At 45.2% G+C, this 16,621-nt stretch overlaps 1 protein-coding gene across 1 annotated transcript in view; it reads right to left on the bottom strand.

Moving 5' to 3' along the window:
* Positions 1-16,145, bottom strand: part of PRKCZ (protein kinase C zeta) — an 865,288-nt gene extending 849,143 nt beyond the window's left edge. Inside the window, exon 1 of the mRNA XM_078642457.1 lies at positions 15,973-16,145. The gene's annotated coding sequence lies outside the window, so the exon portion shown is untranslated. The remainder of the gene's footprint in view (positions 1-15,972) is intronic.
* Positions 16,146-16,621: the final 476 nt, after the last annotated feature.

Raw genomic sequence — 16,621 nt, 5'->3', positions numbered from 1 at the left:
TCATTCAGGGTGAGGATATCTGCCAGAGATGAGATTTTTATATAGATCTGAGTGTCATCAGCGTACATGTGAAAGGAGATATTTGCATTGCGCAGGACTTCGGCCAGGGGTTCCAGATAGAGATTGAAGAGGGTAGGGGACAATGTTGATCCCTGAGGGACTCCCACCGAGACATCGGAAGGAGCGGACAGTTCGCCATTGACTAAAAAACTCTGAGATCGGTTTTAGAGGTAGGATTTGAACCAGTCAAGGACTATGCCATCTAGTCCCATCCTGAGTTTGAGGCGTTCGAGTAGCATCGCATGGTTGACCGTGTCGAAGGCCGATGAAAGATCAAGGAGGATCAGGAGACAGGTTTTGTCTTGGTCAAGGGCTTGAAGAGCGTCATCAACGATGTGTAGCATGGTGGTTTCGGTGCTGTGACCGGGTCGGAAACCTGATTGACAGTCGTCCAGTAGATGGTATTTGTTGATGTGGTGACTAAGCTGTAGTTGAACACACTTTTCCAGCACTTTCGCCAGGAGCGGGATGTTTGAAATTGGTCTGAAGTTGTCTGGGGAGGCTGGGTCCAGCGACGGTTTTTTCAGAATGGGTATGACTTGGCCTGTTTTCAGCGAGGTCGGTATTGAGCCCTGTCGTAGGGAGGCATTAATGATTGCAGTCCAGCTAGGGATGATGGATTTGGTAACGGTCGCGAGACAGTTTGAAAGGAGCGGGTCATTAAAGTGGTTGTTAGGGTTCAGGGAGGCCAGGATTTTCGCGACAGAGATTTCGTCATAGGATGCAAACTCAGACCAGTGAGCTAAATTCTTTGGTAAGAGTTGCGGTGGCAAGGAAGGAGGAGGCAAAGGGTCAAAGTTCAGGGGGGGGAAGGAGGCAGCCTTAAGTTCAGTATCTAAGGTTTTGATTTTGTTTGTGAAAAAAGTGGAGAAAGCCTCAGAGGAGATGAGAGACTTGGGGTTTTCTTTCACTGTTTTGGATAGTTTGTTCGATTGAAGTTTAACCATCTCAAAGAGTTTGCGCGGTCTATTCTGGGAGTTTCCTAGTTCCGCTCTGAAGAATTCTTTTTTAGAGTTGGCGATGTTCTTGTTGTAGATATTTCTGGCCTGGCGAAGGAGTTTTAGGTGGTCTGTTGAGGGGTGCTGTCTCCAAGTTCTTTCATGCTGTCGGAGGGATCTTCTCTCGTTGTTGAGGGAACCAGTGAACCATGGGTTTTTATCTTTGACTTGAGTTCTTTTTAGTTTAAGAGGGGCTAGGTCATCCAGGATGCTTGACATGGTAGTCGAATAGTGATCATTCAGGTCGCTGACCGAGGTGATGTGGGAGGGGGGTGGTAAGTCTGTTTTGCAGCGGATCTCAAGCATGTTGATGTCTAGGTTTTTGGTGTCTCTGACCCAGCGCTTTGGGAGTACCTGTTGTGGTGTCTTTGTCTTGCGTGTGCTGGGTAACAGAAAGGTGATGGTATGGTGGTCAGACCAGTCGCAGGGCTCTATCGAGGTGAGCTTGACGGTGGTATCCTTGGAGATGATCCAGTCAAGAGTGGCTCCTTTCGAGTGGGTTGGGAGAGGGCAAGCTTGGGTCAAGGCTAGATCGGCCAGGAGGTCTTTAATGGCGTTGACATGGGGATATTTAAGATCATTCCAGTGCAAGTTGAAGTCGCCGAGGAAGATGTCCTTGGAGTTAGGGGAGTTCTTAGTCGTAATAACTTCCATGAGGTAGTCGGTAAAAAGTTTGTTTGTGCCTGGGGGGTGATAAAAGATGTGTAGGTTACATGTGTGGATGGTGCTACTGAAGACTGAGAGGGCTAGATATTCGCAGGAGTCAGTAGTATTCGTTGCAAGCTCAGTGACAAGGAGGTTAGCGCGATGGATGCAGGCAATTCCGCCTCCTTTTTTGTTGTGTGGTCTGTCGAGCCTGACAATGTTGTAGTTAGGGGGGATTAAGAGGTCGAGGCATGGGGATGAGGAATCATTAAGCCATGATTCTGTAAGAATGGCTATGTCGGTGTTGTTGTTCAGGATGAGAGCGGCGACATCAGCCGCATGCTTCACTACCGAGCGACAGTTGATTAAGAGGCCTGTCAGGGCAGGGAGAGGGGTGGTGGCGAGGGTCGGAACGGCCAAGGGCACTGGCGTGAGGTTACTTCTGAGCATTCTTCTGTTGCTAGGGGGGGCTGGTCTGTGTGGGTCGATGGCTACCGTGTGGATGGGGTGTGCGACACTCACGTCACTCACAACAGGTAGACAGGTGGAAGTAGGGGCTGTGTTAAGGTCCAGAAGGAGGTCCTGGATTTCTTTTTCGGTGAGATCTAGTGGATTAGTTGTGGTGGTGTGGAAAAGTAAATTTTGCCATGTTCTGTGTCCCTACGCCTCATCCATCATATGTTACGTGTGCATGATTAAATATGCATATGTATTCCCCATGTTCGATTCAAGACACAATTATAGTTGTGTCCACCTCTAGTATGCCAGTTTCCAGTTCTCGTGAATACTACGAATATCAGGTCTATGTAAAGCTACGTTGCCACGTTTCTCAGTGTGCACGTTATTCCATTATAAAGTCCCCGTCTCTAGGCCTCAAAAGGGCCTGGACATCAGATTCAGCTCCTGTCTCCTAAAGCCTCGCTGAGGAGCGATACAGCCCCCACCTGTATCCTCGACCCTTCACTTACTTCCTGCCACGCCGTGCCCGGTTCAGGCTGGCTCTGCCTCTGAGTCTGCCAAAAGTATGTTATAGTTCCAGTTATCAGTTCAGTCCTCCTTCTCTGCATTCCTAAACTACTGAATCGCATCAATAGTTTCCGTCATTGTCTAGCCTTTCCGTCTCCGCGTTAGAGAAATACTGTATTTAATGGTCATTTCGTATTCCTCATCACGCACTACATGTAGAATAATGCATGGTCCAGTCTTAGAAACAAGTCAGCCTTTCCCCTCTTGACTTCTAGTTTATATCAACATGTTCTCTAAACATCAGATACTAGATACTGTTTAGGTACATGTCGCCCTGACTCTCCAGACTTCAGTCTCTGCTCCTAGCACAGAGTTCATAGCCCCCAGTTTCACCTAGTGATACGTCATTGCTAGTTTGCGCGCACCATCAGGTTAGAGGTCCCGGCTCCTTAGGTAGCCCCCTCCAATGTTTCCGCCCTATTCATGACATATTCTGTTACGTTTGCATCACATGTCTATGTATACGCCCTGTTACACCTCTTTTCACCCTTATCTTTCGCGACTGCTACGCGTCACGCCTATTGCTCCACCCACTGCTACGCCTATTGCAATGTAATGCTATGTGTTTGCGTTATGTATATATGCTCATGCACTGTTATTAAAAGGTTTACTTCCCTTGTCCCGATCCTGACACCAGCAGCGCTGCTGGGCCTTGCCATCCTATTCCTTTATGCTGTAATAAACCTGCGAAACTCCTACTACCTCGAATTTTGACTCTTATTTATTGAGCTATCTGTTATTCATTTATACATTCAAAAATAGGGTATTATTTATTTATTTACCACATAATGGCGCCCGAACAGGGACCTGCCCTTTCCCCACGCGTCGGTGAAGCCACGCCGACCCCCTGACCCTCTGCAGTCGTGACGGAACTCTTCTGCGCACCGGCAGATATTTCTGCTTCAAGTATCCCTCAGGCCCACGGAGGAGACGGAGGAGGCGGTCCAGCATCCGAACGAGACGGTGGAGGAACGCGGCGAGTCCCGACCAGAGCCCGAGCCAAGAGTCCAAGGTCCGAGGTATCCGGAGGTCCACCCGTAACTGAAGTCCGAAGTTCGTCGTCCGTCGTCGTAGCAGTCCAGTCCGATCCGAGGCCTTCCGTTCTTGCTGCCCGGTGAGTACCATTACTGGGGTAGTATCTAGACAGGGTCAATCTAAATTGACTCTGGTCCGTGGGTTGGTGGTACCCAGGCCCACGAACGAAGTGTTCACCTAGGTGGATACGGGTCTTGATGCGTCCCTTTATGGGACCGGTATGTTCCGTACTGTTTCAGCAGTGCATCCAGTAACTCTAGTCTGTTCCGTTCTCGAGAAATTCTTGTATTCTGTTCTCAGTATTCCAGGTAATATTCTGTCCGAACTGTTATGTTGTGATGTTGTTCGATGTATTTCCAATGTCGTGGTATGCCTGAATTGTTCTCCCAATTGTTATTGTTCCTCGTCTATTGTATTGTGTTCCGATTCAAGTTTACAATGTCTCTCTTTTCGAGATTACGTCAGCTAAAAACTAGAAAGGGTTTGTTAGAAGAAGCAGTTCCTGTTCCGCCGAGGGACAGTCCAGGTCACTTTATGTATCAGAAGCATGGCATAAGCGCCATATTGTATCTAGATTTATGGGTAGAGTATACCAAACAGTTAGAAGAAAAGTATAGATGGCCCGTATCGGGTACATGGGATGCCGAGTGCATCATGCGAGTAGAAGAGGCATTATGGAAAAAGAAAGCCAGACAATCACAGAAAGATGCCATCGAGTTATGGCGTAAAGAAGCTCATAAAAGAACCGAAAAAGAAATCAGAAAGTCAGAATTAAGTAGAGAATCTTCAGAACGAGCACAAGAAAAAGAACTAATCGAGATAGGTGAACAAGTCAAAGCCGAACAGTCAGACAGACAGAGGCATGCCCTCATTAAGGGTATGTATCCTCTCCTTGCCGAGGGCTTGCCAAAAGCGACCCCGGAGGCATCCAGTAATTTTCCGCCACCACTAGTTCCGATCAAGCTACGTCACAAACCGACCGCAGCTGATATTTTCATTTCGTCCTATTTGGACGACACAGTCCCAGAATATGCAAATCCTGTTCCCGCTCCGCCAGTCCCTGTAAACCAGGCACTTCCCGCTCCTCCAGACACCGGAGTACCTGTTACGGTACCCCCGGTCCAGCCCGCCATACAAGTCCAGCCCGCATTTCAATTTCTCACCCTGCCAGGACGAAAAGCATCAGTTGATGATTCTAGTCTAGGGGCCGCAGGAGGAGGTCTTCCTCAAACCCCGCCGCCACGTAAACGTTTAGATGCAGCCGCATTACATATGCAAGCGTCACAACGTACGCCCAGGCTGTCTGTCGCAGAAATAAGAAAATCCCTTGCCGAATGCTGTTATGATCCAGTCCCAGGTGAAGATGATATGGTTTTATATTCATTACGCGTAAGAAATGTGGCCGAGTATCTAGTCACCCTACCAGATATGAAGGAAGATCTAGACAGAATATATCGTTTCATCCGTACAGGGGATGATCCAGAAAGTATCAGTGATGTCATGTCCCAAAGGAAAGCTGAGACCCAGCTCATGATATTAAAGTTTCTGATTAATTGTCTAATAAGAGAACAAGATTACCCGTCCACGAATCAGACCGAAATGAAAGCCCTGATGAAGTGGAGTAATAGTATAGCCGAGGGTAAGCACAAGACTATCAGTGCTATGGAGAGTATGTACAAGAAAATCCGTAAAGAAATAATAAAGATACACGAACAACGTAAAGTAGCACAAGTAAGCGAGAAAGAAAGTAACTCTGATCCTGAAGAGTTAGACGACGAGAATTCCGACAGAATAGCGTATGTAGGAAAATCTAGATTTCCAGATCGCCATTTACGCCTAGAACACAAGTCTATTTTTCATCATCCAGCACCAGAACAAGGTTCTCTAGAACAAGTGTTTCAAGCTACCGATCACATTCTGAAATCACGAATCGGTTACAGTGAGTTAAGTACCATGCATGAACAAGAACTAGCCCGATCAGCAGTCCGATGGATTACTGATTCTACCACTTTTCCAGACGAAATAGTGGCACAAATGTTTCTGAAACTGCCCCCAGCCGAGCAACGACTGGCGGGTATGTATATGATCCAGCACCTCATTACATTGTATGAGGGTCAGCACTCTGATCCAGGCCCGTTACACGATGTCCTGAACGAGTTACTCCAGTATAGATGGAGAGGTCTAGGTACCGATTTAATTAGCGTCATTCTAGAACAGCGCCACAAATATAGAACGTTTCTGAACCCGCATTTTGTTCATGTCTCGCCCCCAGAAAGTAAACCATTTTACATAGACAGACAGAATCCGTTACGAGAAGTCCACCCAGTTAGAGGAACGGGTGGCGAAATGCAACGAGTGTTTGTATACACTCCGATCACAAAGATGGAACTTCTTGAAATGAAGAAATTAATTCCCTGTCATGACAAAGATCCAGCAGGGTTCCATAGAGAATTAAAAGACATGCTCCGTATGGGAGAATACACGTATCCGGATATAATAAAAATGTTAAAAGTTCTGTTGCCCGCAGGGGTGTATGAGAAGCTCAAGGAAAAAGATTGGGAGGTGGGAGAGAAAAAGATCGATTGGGCAGTCCTAGAAGCTGAAGACAAGATACGAGTACCAGGTACCGGTCTTGGAGATAAATGTAAAGAATTATCGGAATTATTAATACAAGTTTTACCCAGATTATTGACAACTAGAAAAGAAGACTGGGATGCAATCTCAGCCTGTAAACAGAAACAAGACGAAGATATTAGTGATTTTTATTCTAGATTTGAAAAATGTTTTACCATAAACAGTGGCCTCAAGACGAGTAGTGAGTCATATCCTCACCTTTTTGTTACTAAATTAGTCGAGAATTCAAGTCCATCAATTAAAAATCGAGTTTTGAAAGTCGAAAGTACCTGGCAAGCTAATACCCCGTCCCAGATGTTACAAATGCTCCAATACCACCAGAATAGAATTAGGGAAGAGCAAGAACACGAGAGAAAACGTATGAAAGACACGAAAATGAAAGTACTAGTTGCACAATCTGTTCCTCAAGACAGTCAGAAGAGGGGTCCGAATCAAGCCAGTCATCCTGCAGCTCCCGTTAAAGGGAACTGCAATTATTGTAAACAACCAGGTCATTTTATAAATGAGTGTGCAGTTCTGAAACACAACATAGCTACTGGTAAGACTAAAGAAAGACCACGTCCGCCTAGACAAGAACAAGTTTCACAGATTCCTCAGCCACAGACTGCACCACAGACAGTTACAACACCGCAGCCTATTGCTGCAACACAGCATGTCACATCGCAGATGTACCAGTATGCACAGTCTGAGTATCCAGAGTACCAGCAGTATTCATGAAACAGCCTAGAGAGGGAGGTAGGCTTGCCTCTCATCGAGATACCTGTAGATCAAGAAGGTCCCTATGTTCATAGTCAAGTATTAGGGAAAGACAGAAAGTTTTTGATTGATACAGGGGCAAGTAGGACCACAATTAGTCACGCCGAAGTTCCAGGGGCTCCACTCTCAGGCTCAAGAAATGTTTCCCTTGGATTTTCAGGAAAACCTATCGTAAATGAGATTTCAAAGCCCGTTTCTCTAGAAGTAGGTCCATTGTCCCGCACTACTGATCTGTTGCTTACTAAGTCATGTCCAGAAAATCTATTAGGCATTAAGACGCTGAAAGAATTAGGTGCAGTTATATGCTGTTCCCCAGAGGGAATACGATTGTTCCTACGTGACTTTAAGGGTCACTATGTATTACGAGATTTTGATTCAAGACTGTCTAATGTTCCACAGCATTTATGGGCACAAGGTCCAACTGATGTAGGTTACATGCAAATCACACCCCATCGTGTGACTCTCAAGCCAGGTGTAGTTTTACCACGGATCAGACAGTACAGATTGCCACCGGAGGCTGTAGCAGCCTTATCCAAAATTATTGACGAGCTCATGGCTCAAGGAGTGGTTGTAGAAACTGACTCCAATGTATGTAATTCTCCGATCATTCCAGTCATGAAACGTACTGATCCAAATGCACCCCCAGTATATCGATTAGTGATTGACCTACGAGAGCTTAATAAGTGTATTGTTCCTCAGTACCCAGTTGTCCCAGATATCTCTTCCCTGTTGACAGCCATTGATTCCGAAGCCACGTTCTTTACTGTAATCGACCTTAAGAATGCATTTTTCAGTGTCCCTATTCATCCAGACAGCCAGTTCCTTTTCGGATTTTGTTTAAATGGAAGGAGCTATATGTTTACACGCGCTCCTCAAGGTTTCACAGAAAGTCCTAGTATTTACAGTCAAGCACTTAAGAGACAACTAGACAACATTCACATGCCAACTGACACTGCCCTGCTCCAGTATGTCGATGATCTACTGATCACAGCCCGTTCTGAACGTGCTTGCGAGCAAGCATCCCTTACAGTCTTGTATTTCCTAGCCGAGATGGGGCACAAGGTGTCCCCTTCTAAGCTCCAATTCTGTGTCCAGCAAGTGGTATACTTAGGACACTTACTGTCCAAGAGGGGTAGGCAGTTGACACCAGACCGTATACAGTTGATAGCGAGTCTTCCTCAGCCCAAGACCCAGAAGGAGGTACGTGCTTTTATTGGCCTTACTTCTTACTGCAGACAATGGATTCCTCAGTATGCATTTCTAGCCAAGCCACTGATACAGTTAACGACACAGGAGGCAGCCGTATCGACTGTCCTCCCTTGGACATCTGAACATACACTTAGTTTCAATGAGTTAAAGAAAGCCCTATGCCAAGCTCCAGTTCTAGCTACACCGAACTACAGTAAGCCTTTTACACTTTTCTTTACTGAACGCGAAGGTACAGCATTATCTGTTCTCACACAAGATCAAGCAGGACAATACAAGCCCTGTGCTTATTTTTCGAGCACATTAGATCCTGTAGCCCAGGCTCTGCCTGCGTGCCTCAAGTCAGTTGCAGCCACAGCACTAGCTATCAGACAAAGTGATTCCATAGTTTTAGGACACACCTTGACAGTACAAGTTCCACACTCCGTGGAAGTTCTTTTAAACCGAACACAAACTCAGCACTTGACAATTGCACGTTTAACAGGCTATGAATTGACACTGTTCCAGCCACACATAGACATCAGACGCTGCAACATCCTGAATCCTGCTACACTGTTACCATCAGTTAATTCAAATTCCGTCACACATGATTGTGTGGAAGTAGTTAACATTACGACAAAACCAAGACAAGATCTGACAGATATTCCGTTATTAGATCCCGACCTGACACTTTATGTGGATGGTTCATGTATGAGAACCAGTACAGGAGAACTAGTCGCCGCGTATGCAGTGACTACTGACACTGAAGTTATAGAGACACACCGCATTGACACTCTGTCCGCTCAAGCAGCAGAGCTAGTTGCTCTGACACAAGCCTGTATACACGCCAAGAACCTGAAAGTTAATGTTTACACAGATTCACGCTACGCATTTGGAGTCGTACACGACTTCGGAGTGCTCTGGCAGGAGAGAGGTTTCATGACTTCTCATGGAACCAAGATTCAGCATGGTCTCCTTATTCAAGCTCTGTTAGACGCAATACATTTACCGACATCCATTGCTATCATGAAATGTAAAGCACATACGAAAGTTACTGACCTTATTTCCCAAGGTAATGATCTAGCAGATCACACAGCCAAGCTTACAGCACAGACTCCAGACATTCCAGTTAATCAGACACATACTCCAGATCCGACTACATGTATGACAGTTAAGGACCCTACACAAGATGTCATAGACATACAGTTACATGCTACTCCCGATGAAATCAAGAAATGGTCCGAACAAGGAGGGGTCCAGACAGATCAAGGATGGTTAACGAAGGGTAGAGCCACCTGGTTTCTCCCCGACTCTATGGTTCAAGTCATTATTAATACCGCACATAGTCCAGCACATTTAGGAGAAAAAGCTATGTTAGACAGTATCCAGAACATTTGGTTCAACAAGCATTTACGAGCTGCAGCCAAGCAGAAAGTCCGTACCTGTATGATATGTTGTCAGTTTAATCCAGGTAAAAGTGTCCCGGTGGAACAAGGTGGATTCCAGCCCCCTGACCACCCTTTTGAAGTCCTCCAGACGGATTATATTCAGATGGAGCGATGTCGAGGTTTCAAGTATGTCCTTGTAGTTGTATGCGCTTTGTCCAGGTGGACAGAAGCATATCCAGTCCCAGATTACACAGCCGCGACCACTGCCAAGCAGTTGGTTCGTGAGTTTTTCCCCCGTTATGGACTCCCTAGAGTCGTATATTCTGACAACGGCCAGCCATTCTCATCTGAGTTGATGAAACATGTTTCCCTGTTGTTAGGGTACCAGTGGAAGTTTCATTGTGTACGCCATCCTGAAGCAGCCGGTCTCGTAGAGAGACATAATCAGACTCTAAAAATCCGAATCACAAAAGTATGCAAAGAGAAAGGTGTGGACTGGCTAGTAGCTCTGCCAGTTGCTTTATTTTATATGCGCATGGTTGCACATTCCAGATCAGGTCTGTCCCCGTATGAGGTCGTTTTCGGCCGCCCCCCTAACATGTGGGGTACTCCTAGACCCCGAAGTATTACCGATGTTTCAAGTAATATGCTGACAGATTACCTAGCTTCCTTGATGTCTGCCCTCAACTCATGTCGTTCACAGGTTGCCGCCGCATTTCCAGACAATACAGAGGTGGCACCGCACGAAATCGTTCCAGGATCCATGGTGATGGTCAGGAATTTTGACAGATCAAGTCCGCTGGAGCCTCGTTGGAAAGAGCCTCGACAGGTCCTCCTCACCACCCGTACAGCCGTGAAGTTGGAAGGTCGCAAAGGCTGGGTGCACCTTTCTCATATAAAACAATTTAATGGACTGAAACCCGTCTTAAAGAACATTTCCCAGGATTTGAAGGATTGCCAAAATATTGTTCTCAAGGACTGTCCCGCAAAAGACATTGCTACAACCCCTCCCCTGTTAGAGAAAACTCCGCAACAGGAGTATAAACTCAAACTCCGGTCTAGTAAAATAAGTCAGTCAGTTTGATTGTCTAAGTCCTCCCCTAGGTGAAACGGTTAGACTGTTTCTGACATGTATAAAATAGACCCCCATAGTGAGAGAGTTAGTCAAAACTCAATCCGATGTATCGTTTTTCTAAGTTTCATATTATTTCTCAGCATTATGATTTCCTGCACCAGTTATGCATTCTACCTGTATCTTCCAGTTTCTCATGTAAATATGTCTGCTAATGCTACAGTAGAGCACACGTTTAGTGATCTGCCTCCTCATGAACTCTCTTACCGCCTCGCTATGCGAAATAATTCCTTTATCCGCATGTTACATTACTCACACCAGACCAGCAATGCCACTAATTGTTGGGTGTGTGGTCGACTCCCCCCTTTCCAGACACCGAAGGGAGTTCTGCCACTTTTTCCTTATCCATTTTCCCATAATGGTTCGTGTGGAGCATGGTCCACGTTAACGTCATCCTCAACAGATATGTCTTTTCTTAACAGTACATGTTTCCCAGACAAGCAAGGTCTCCCCCACAGAACAGGTTTAGATCTAGAAAATGAAGTGTACAATTTAGGTAATTATTCGTCGAATTTTATGGTCCTGAATGTTCAGTCTGATACTACTCCAGACTTACCTGCTATTTCAGTACTGCCAGTCAGAGGTGAATTATGTGTCCGGAATAATGGTTCTGTACACGTAGGACATAGTGAATGTACTACTATTGTCAAGTATAGTGACAGTGGGAAATCTATTTTCAAAGCTTCACGTCACTCATATTTTATTTGTGGTCAAACTGCATATGTCCGTCTGCCCCTCGATTGGGAGGGAACCTGTTATATTGCCTTCCTACTGCCACCTGTTTTTCTAGCCCCATCAGATTATCACAGGAATACACATCTAGTACACATTAGACATAGAAGGGAGTCCCCAATTGTCGATTATACTGAAACTACTCTAGAACAGTATACAGATTTCAATAGAGGTTTCTTCTTCTTTATAGGACCTATCCAGAATAGTAAGCTAATCCGTAGGTTAACCAGAACCCTCGAAGCTGTAGTCAATGAGACTGCCTCTGCTCTAGGTAACTTAACCGAAGAGCAATCTGCTATGAGATTTGTCGTTTTACAGAATCGTCTCGTCCTTGACGTCATACTGGCCGATAGGGGCGGGGCCTGTAGAGTCATCGGATCTAGTTGCTGCATTTTCATTCCAAATAACGCGCCGTCTGTTTATTCAGCTATAACCAGACTCCATAAAATTGCCCATCTGATACACCAAGATCCAGGCACCTGGACATGGTCCGGTTGGTTCTGGAATATAATTTCCGCCTGGGGATGGAAAGTCTTGTCCTTTCTAGGTATTGCAGTAGCGATCATATTCAGCTGCTGCCTCTGTATACAATGTGGCCCTGCGATTTGCGGCATTTGTGCTACCTCTTGTATTCCTAGTCCCAAGCCCCGTTCTAAATCCCGTTCCAGGATAATTCGAGACGAGCAAATGATACTGTATGAAATGATAGATGGTATCATGAATATTGATGTTTCCTGATGGAAACGTAGTGACAAGGAGGGAATGTGGAAAAGTAAATTTTGCCATGTTCTGTGTCCCTACGCCTCATCCATCATATGTTACGTGTGCATGATTAAATATGCATATGTATTCCCCATGTTCGATTCAAGACACAATTATAGTTGTGTCCACCTCTAGTATGCCAGTTTCCAGTTCTCGTGAATACTACGAATATCAGGTCTATGTAAAGCTACGTTGCCACGTTTCTCAGTGTGCACGTTATTCCATTATAAAGTCCCCGTCTCTAGGCCTCAAAAGGGCCTGGACATCAGATTCAGCTCCTGTCTCCTAAAGCCTCGCTGAGGAGCGATACAGCCCCCACCTGTATCCTCGACCCTTCACTTACTTCCTGCCACGCCGTGCCCGGTTCAGGCTGGCTCTGCCTCTGAGTCTGCCAAAAGTATGTTATAGTTCCAGTTATCAGTTCAGTCCTCCTTCTCTGCATTCCTAAACTACTGAATCGCATCAATAGTTTCCGTCATTGTCTAGCCTTTCCGTCTCCGCGTTAGAGAAATACTGTATTTAATGGTCATTTCGTATTCCTCATCACGCACTACATGTAGAATAATGCATGGTCCAGTCTTAGAAACAAGTCAGCCTTTCCCCTCTTGACTTCTAGTTTATATCAACATGTTCTCTAAACATCAGATACTAGATACTGTTTAGGTACATGTCGCCCTGACTCTCCAGACTTCAGTCTCTGCTCCTAGCACAGAGTTCATAGCCCCCAGTTTCACCTAGTGATACGTCATTGCTAGTTTGCGCGCACCATCAGGTTAGAGGTCCCGGCTCCTTAGGTAGCCCCCTCCAATGTTTCCGCCCTATTCATGACATATTCTGTTACGTTTGCATCACATGTCTATGTATACGCCCTGTTACACCTCTTTTCACCCTTATCTTTCGCGACTGCTACGCGTCACGCCTATTGCTCCACCCACTGCTACGCCTATTGCAATGTAATGCTATGTGTTTGCGTTATGTATATATGCTCATGCACTGTTATTAAAAGGTTTACTTCCCTTGTCCCGATCCTGACACCAGCAGCACTGCTGGGCCTTGCCATCCTATTCCTTTATGCTGTAATAAACCTGCGAAACTCCTACTACCTCGAATTTTGACTCTTATTTATTGAGCTATCTGTTATTCATTTATACATTCAAAAATAGGGTATTATTTATTTATTTACCACAGTGGGGGAGGGGTTGTAGGAGAGGGCAAGGTCAAGTGTTTCCTCCTCGGACAAGTAGCTAGTGAGCATGTGAGGGCGCCGATGTCTAGAGGTTGTCGGTAGTGGTCGTTTTGGGAGCAATGGAATAGGAAGGGAGGCAGTCTGGGGCATGAGCTTTGCGAAGGAGAGTTCAGCGAGGTGGAGGAGTTTTGTAAGATCGAGGAAGGAGGAATGGATGTTCTGGATTATTATGGACGCTCTGGAGTGAATGGAAGAAATGTCTGCGGAGTGGGGTGTAGGAGGGCCCGGGTGGACTGAACTGGGAGTCGTAGGAGAGGTGGCTTGAGTGTTGGAGGTGTTGCCCTGAGTTGGTACCGTAGGAGTCGTTGAGGGGTGTGGGGCTATGTGGCTAGGATGGATTGTGTGTGGTGCCGTGGGAGTCATTGAGGGGTGCGGGGCTTGGTGGCTAGGATGAATAGTGTGTTGGTTCATAGAGGGAGTGGCTTGAGTGTTAGCGGGGCGGGTTTGACCTGCTGTGGCCCATGTCATTGGTGAGGCATATAGCCAGTGTCTAACCCAGGGTGGTGTGGAGTGCAAAAAAACGATGGATTTAGGCCCAGATCCTTGTACTGGGGTGAATGTATGACATTGTTCTACATTCTGTCCATCAACTGTGTTTTTTGACAAGGAATCAGAGGCACAAGCAGACAAAGCTAATTGCCAATGATCAGGCAATTTAGTTAAGAGGAAACTGGGATTAGGAGGGATATCTCCTGATTCTGCAACAATTTAAGAATTATCACATCATGTCATCCTGTCTGTACGATATATTAGTAAGACGCCTCTTCTTCAATGCAAAAAGTAATGTTCTCGTGAACATAAGGTGGCCAACTGCCAAAACCTTTTTGGGGACATACCTTAACAACCACCTAACATTTATTGACTGGGGTAAGTATTTTTCCCCACAATACAAAACACTAGCAATGGTTTGTCTAAAATGGGCAATCGATCTAAAGTCAGTACATGTCAACCCCTGCAAAGCTTACCATATATGGGCCACTGGTTTTTGGTGCAATACTTCGTGGCTTACTCTCAAGACTTCCCTAATCAATACTGCCAAATGAAAATAAGTGCTACTTAGCCTTACCAGACACTGCTAACCAAAGAGCAATCAGCATACAATACATGTGAGCCATCACAGTTCTTCTCAAAGATCACATTCTTCAGAAAACACACACATCACTGTGACTCCCATATCATATCTCTCTGATGTGGACCTTCCCTAATGTTAACTCTTAACTCACTCATTTGTGACAAAACAAAGCTAACTTTAAAGCCCCTGGAGGGAAGAGGTTATAATACGACAAAACTGCTCAAATTGAATCCATGCTGTTAAGCTATTACTATTTAATGTCCATTAACTAACATCATTGTTTGTGACATTAAGTATACTGTGGGTTATCTTTAAATATACGTTGTTTCGGCATTTTCATGATACCTGTCTTGCATACCTCAATCACAGATAAAATTAAATGTTAAACCCAAAGAGCACCTCTCCAGTGTAAAGCTAGTGATACTGCACATTATTTCAACGTGGGTGTCCTATTATCATCAGGTATGAGGCCAGAAACAGTAGGAAAGCTTTACATATATCAACAAGATAGGACAAAACTAATAACAACAGCTTTAAACAAACATTCTGGATAATAAGGAAAAGGTAAACAATTCGTCCGATCGGATACAAAAAGAAAATGAGTATAGGCGTGCTTAAGTAAGATTTATTTCGAAGAATCTGTTAATTATATTTCCAAGGATACCCCTCGCTTAATAGCATAAGACAGCCCTGATGGACCCATGCATTTTTCTGAGTAAGAAAACACTCTTTACTTGTGATATGGAATTTAAAAACCGAAAAACGTTGCCAAGTTTGGGTGGAAATTGGCCTCCAGTTTTAGACAGACCAAAATACACAGAGAACTTCCAAATAAGTTATACATGAACAGAAGTGGCGAACTTCGTACTGTATGCTTGATTTACATATTTTCTTTGCTCCAATTATATAACCTGTATGCACGCTTGAGATTTTTGCTTTTGCTCCATTTATACCATTAATTTTATCCAAGAAATTTGAAATAACAACTAAGGCTCCACATATTTCGATTACAGTAAAAACAATGGCATTCTCAAAAGCCTTGCAAAAGCAGTCAGAGCTCCACGCCCACTCACGCGATTAGTTGATAATATGAAAATAATTGGATTTTTTTACTAGGCACCTGCCGCGCGTCATTCAGAGACAAACAGGCGACAAATTAAACCCTCGGCTCTATGCTGGCATTCTTCGCTTTTTTTCTGCACGTTACAAATACCTGTCACCGGTGTTGTCAGAAAAATTCCAAGTTTCGCACGTAACAACCACACAACAGCAGGTGGAATGTCCCCAAAAGCTGTTCTTACCTCTCGTCGTCCGATAAAAAGCATCTTAACAATCCGACAAGAGGTGCAACTTGCTTACGACTCTGACCCACTTCGATATACGAGGAACTTTAACCGACTTTAAATAAGTGAAGACAACAGGTAGAGGAAATCGGAAAGCTAGTTTATACTGATTGACAGGGCAGGGGCGGTACTGGGAAAGAATGGGCGGTTGCCCTGCCCCATAAAATTGTGCGATTGGTTAACAAACAAAGGCACGCCCCGGAAAGGACGGCCCACCGACTGGAGACGACACCGCCCGCTGCCGCCCCGGAAGTGATTGCTCGGATGAGTTTGGGCCGTCAGTGCATGTTTGTGTTGTATTATATTATATTATATTGTAATACGTTGTAATATCTACTGCCAGGAGGGCACTTACCCGCGTTTACGTTAGCTGGAGGCTACGGTGTATAGGCTGTGTGGTTGAAAATGCGCGTCTGCTGTACACGTTTTGTATTTAGGTGCTAAAGTCTGCGAGAAGCCTGCCTTTTGACAAGCGGTCCGAATTCTGTATACCAGTTTAAAAGACGAGAGTAGTTTTCCCACAGTGCGAGGCAGGTATGCCTGTCACTTCTATTCAAATTAATGCCATTGCCAGCAAAGCACGATATAGCGCTCACAAAAGAGGACG

Source organism: Lissotriton helveticus, chromosome 5_1 (assembly GCF_964261635.1).
Source record: "Lissotriton helveticus chromosome 5_1, aLisHel1.1, whole genome shotgun sequence".
In the NCBI taxonomy this organism is placed as follows: Eukaryota; Metazoa; Chordata; class Amphibia; order Caudata; family Salamandridae; genus Lissotriton; species Lissotriton helveticus.
The sequence above is the reverse complement of the archived record's forward strand: the minus strand, read 5'-3'. Positions and strand labels throughout refer to the sequence as shown.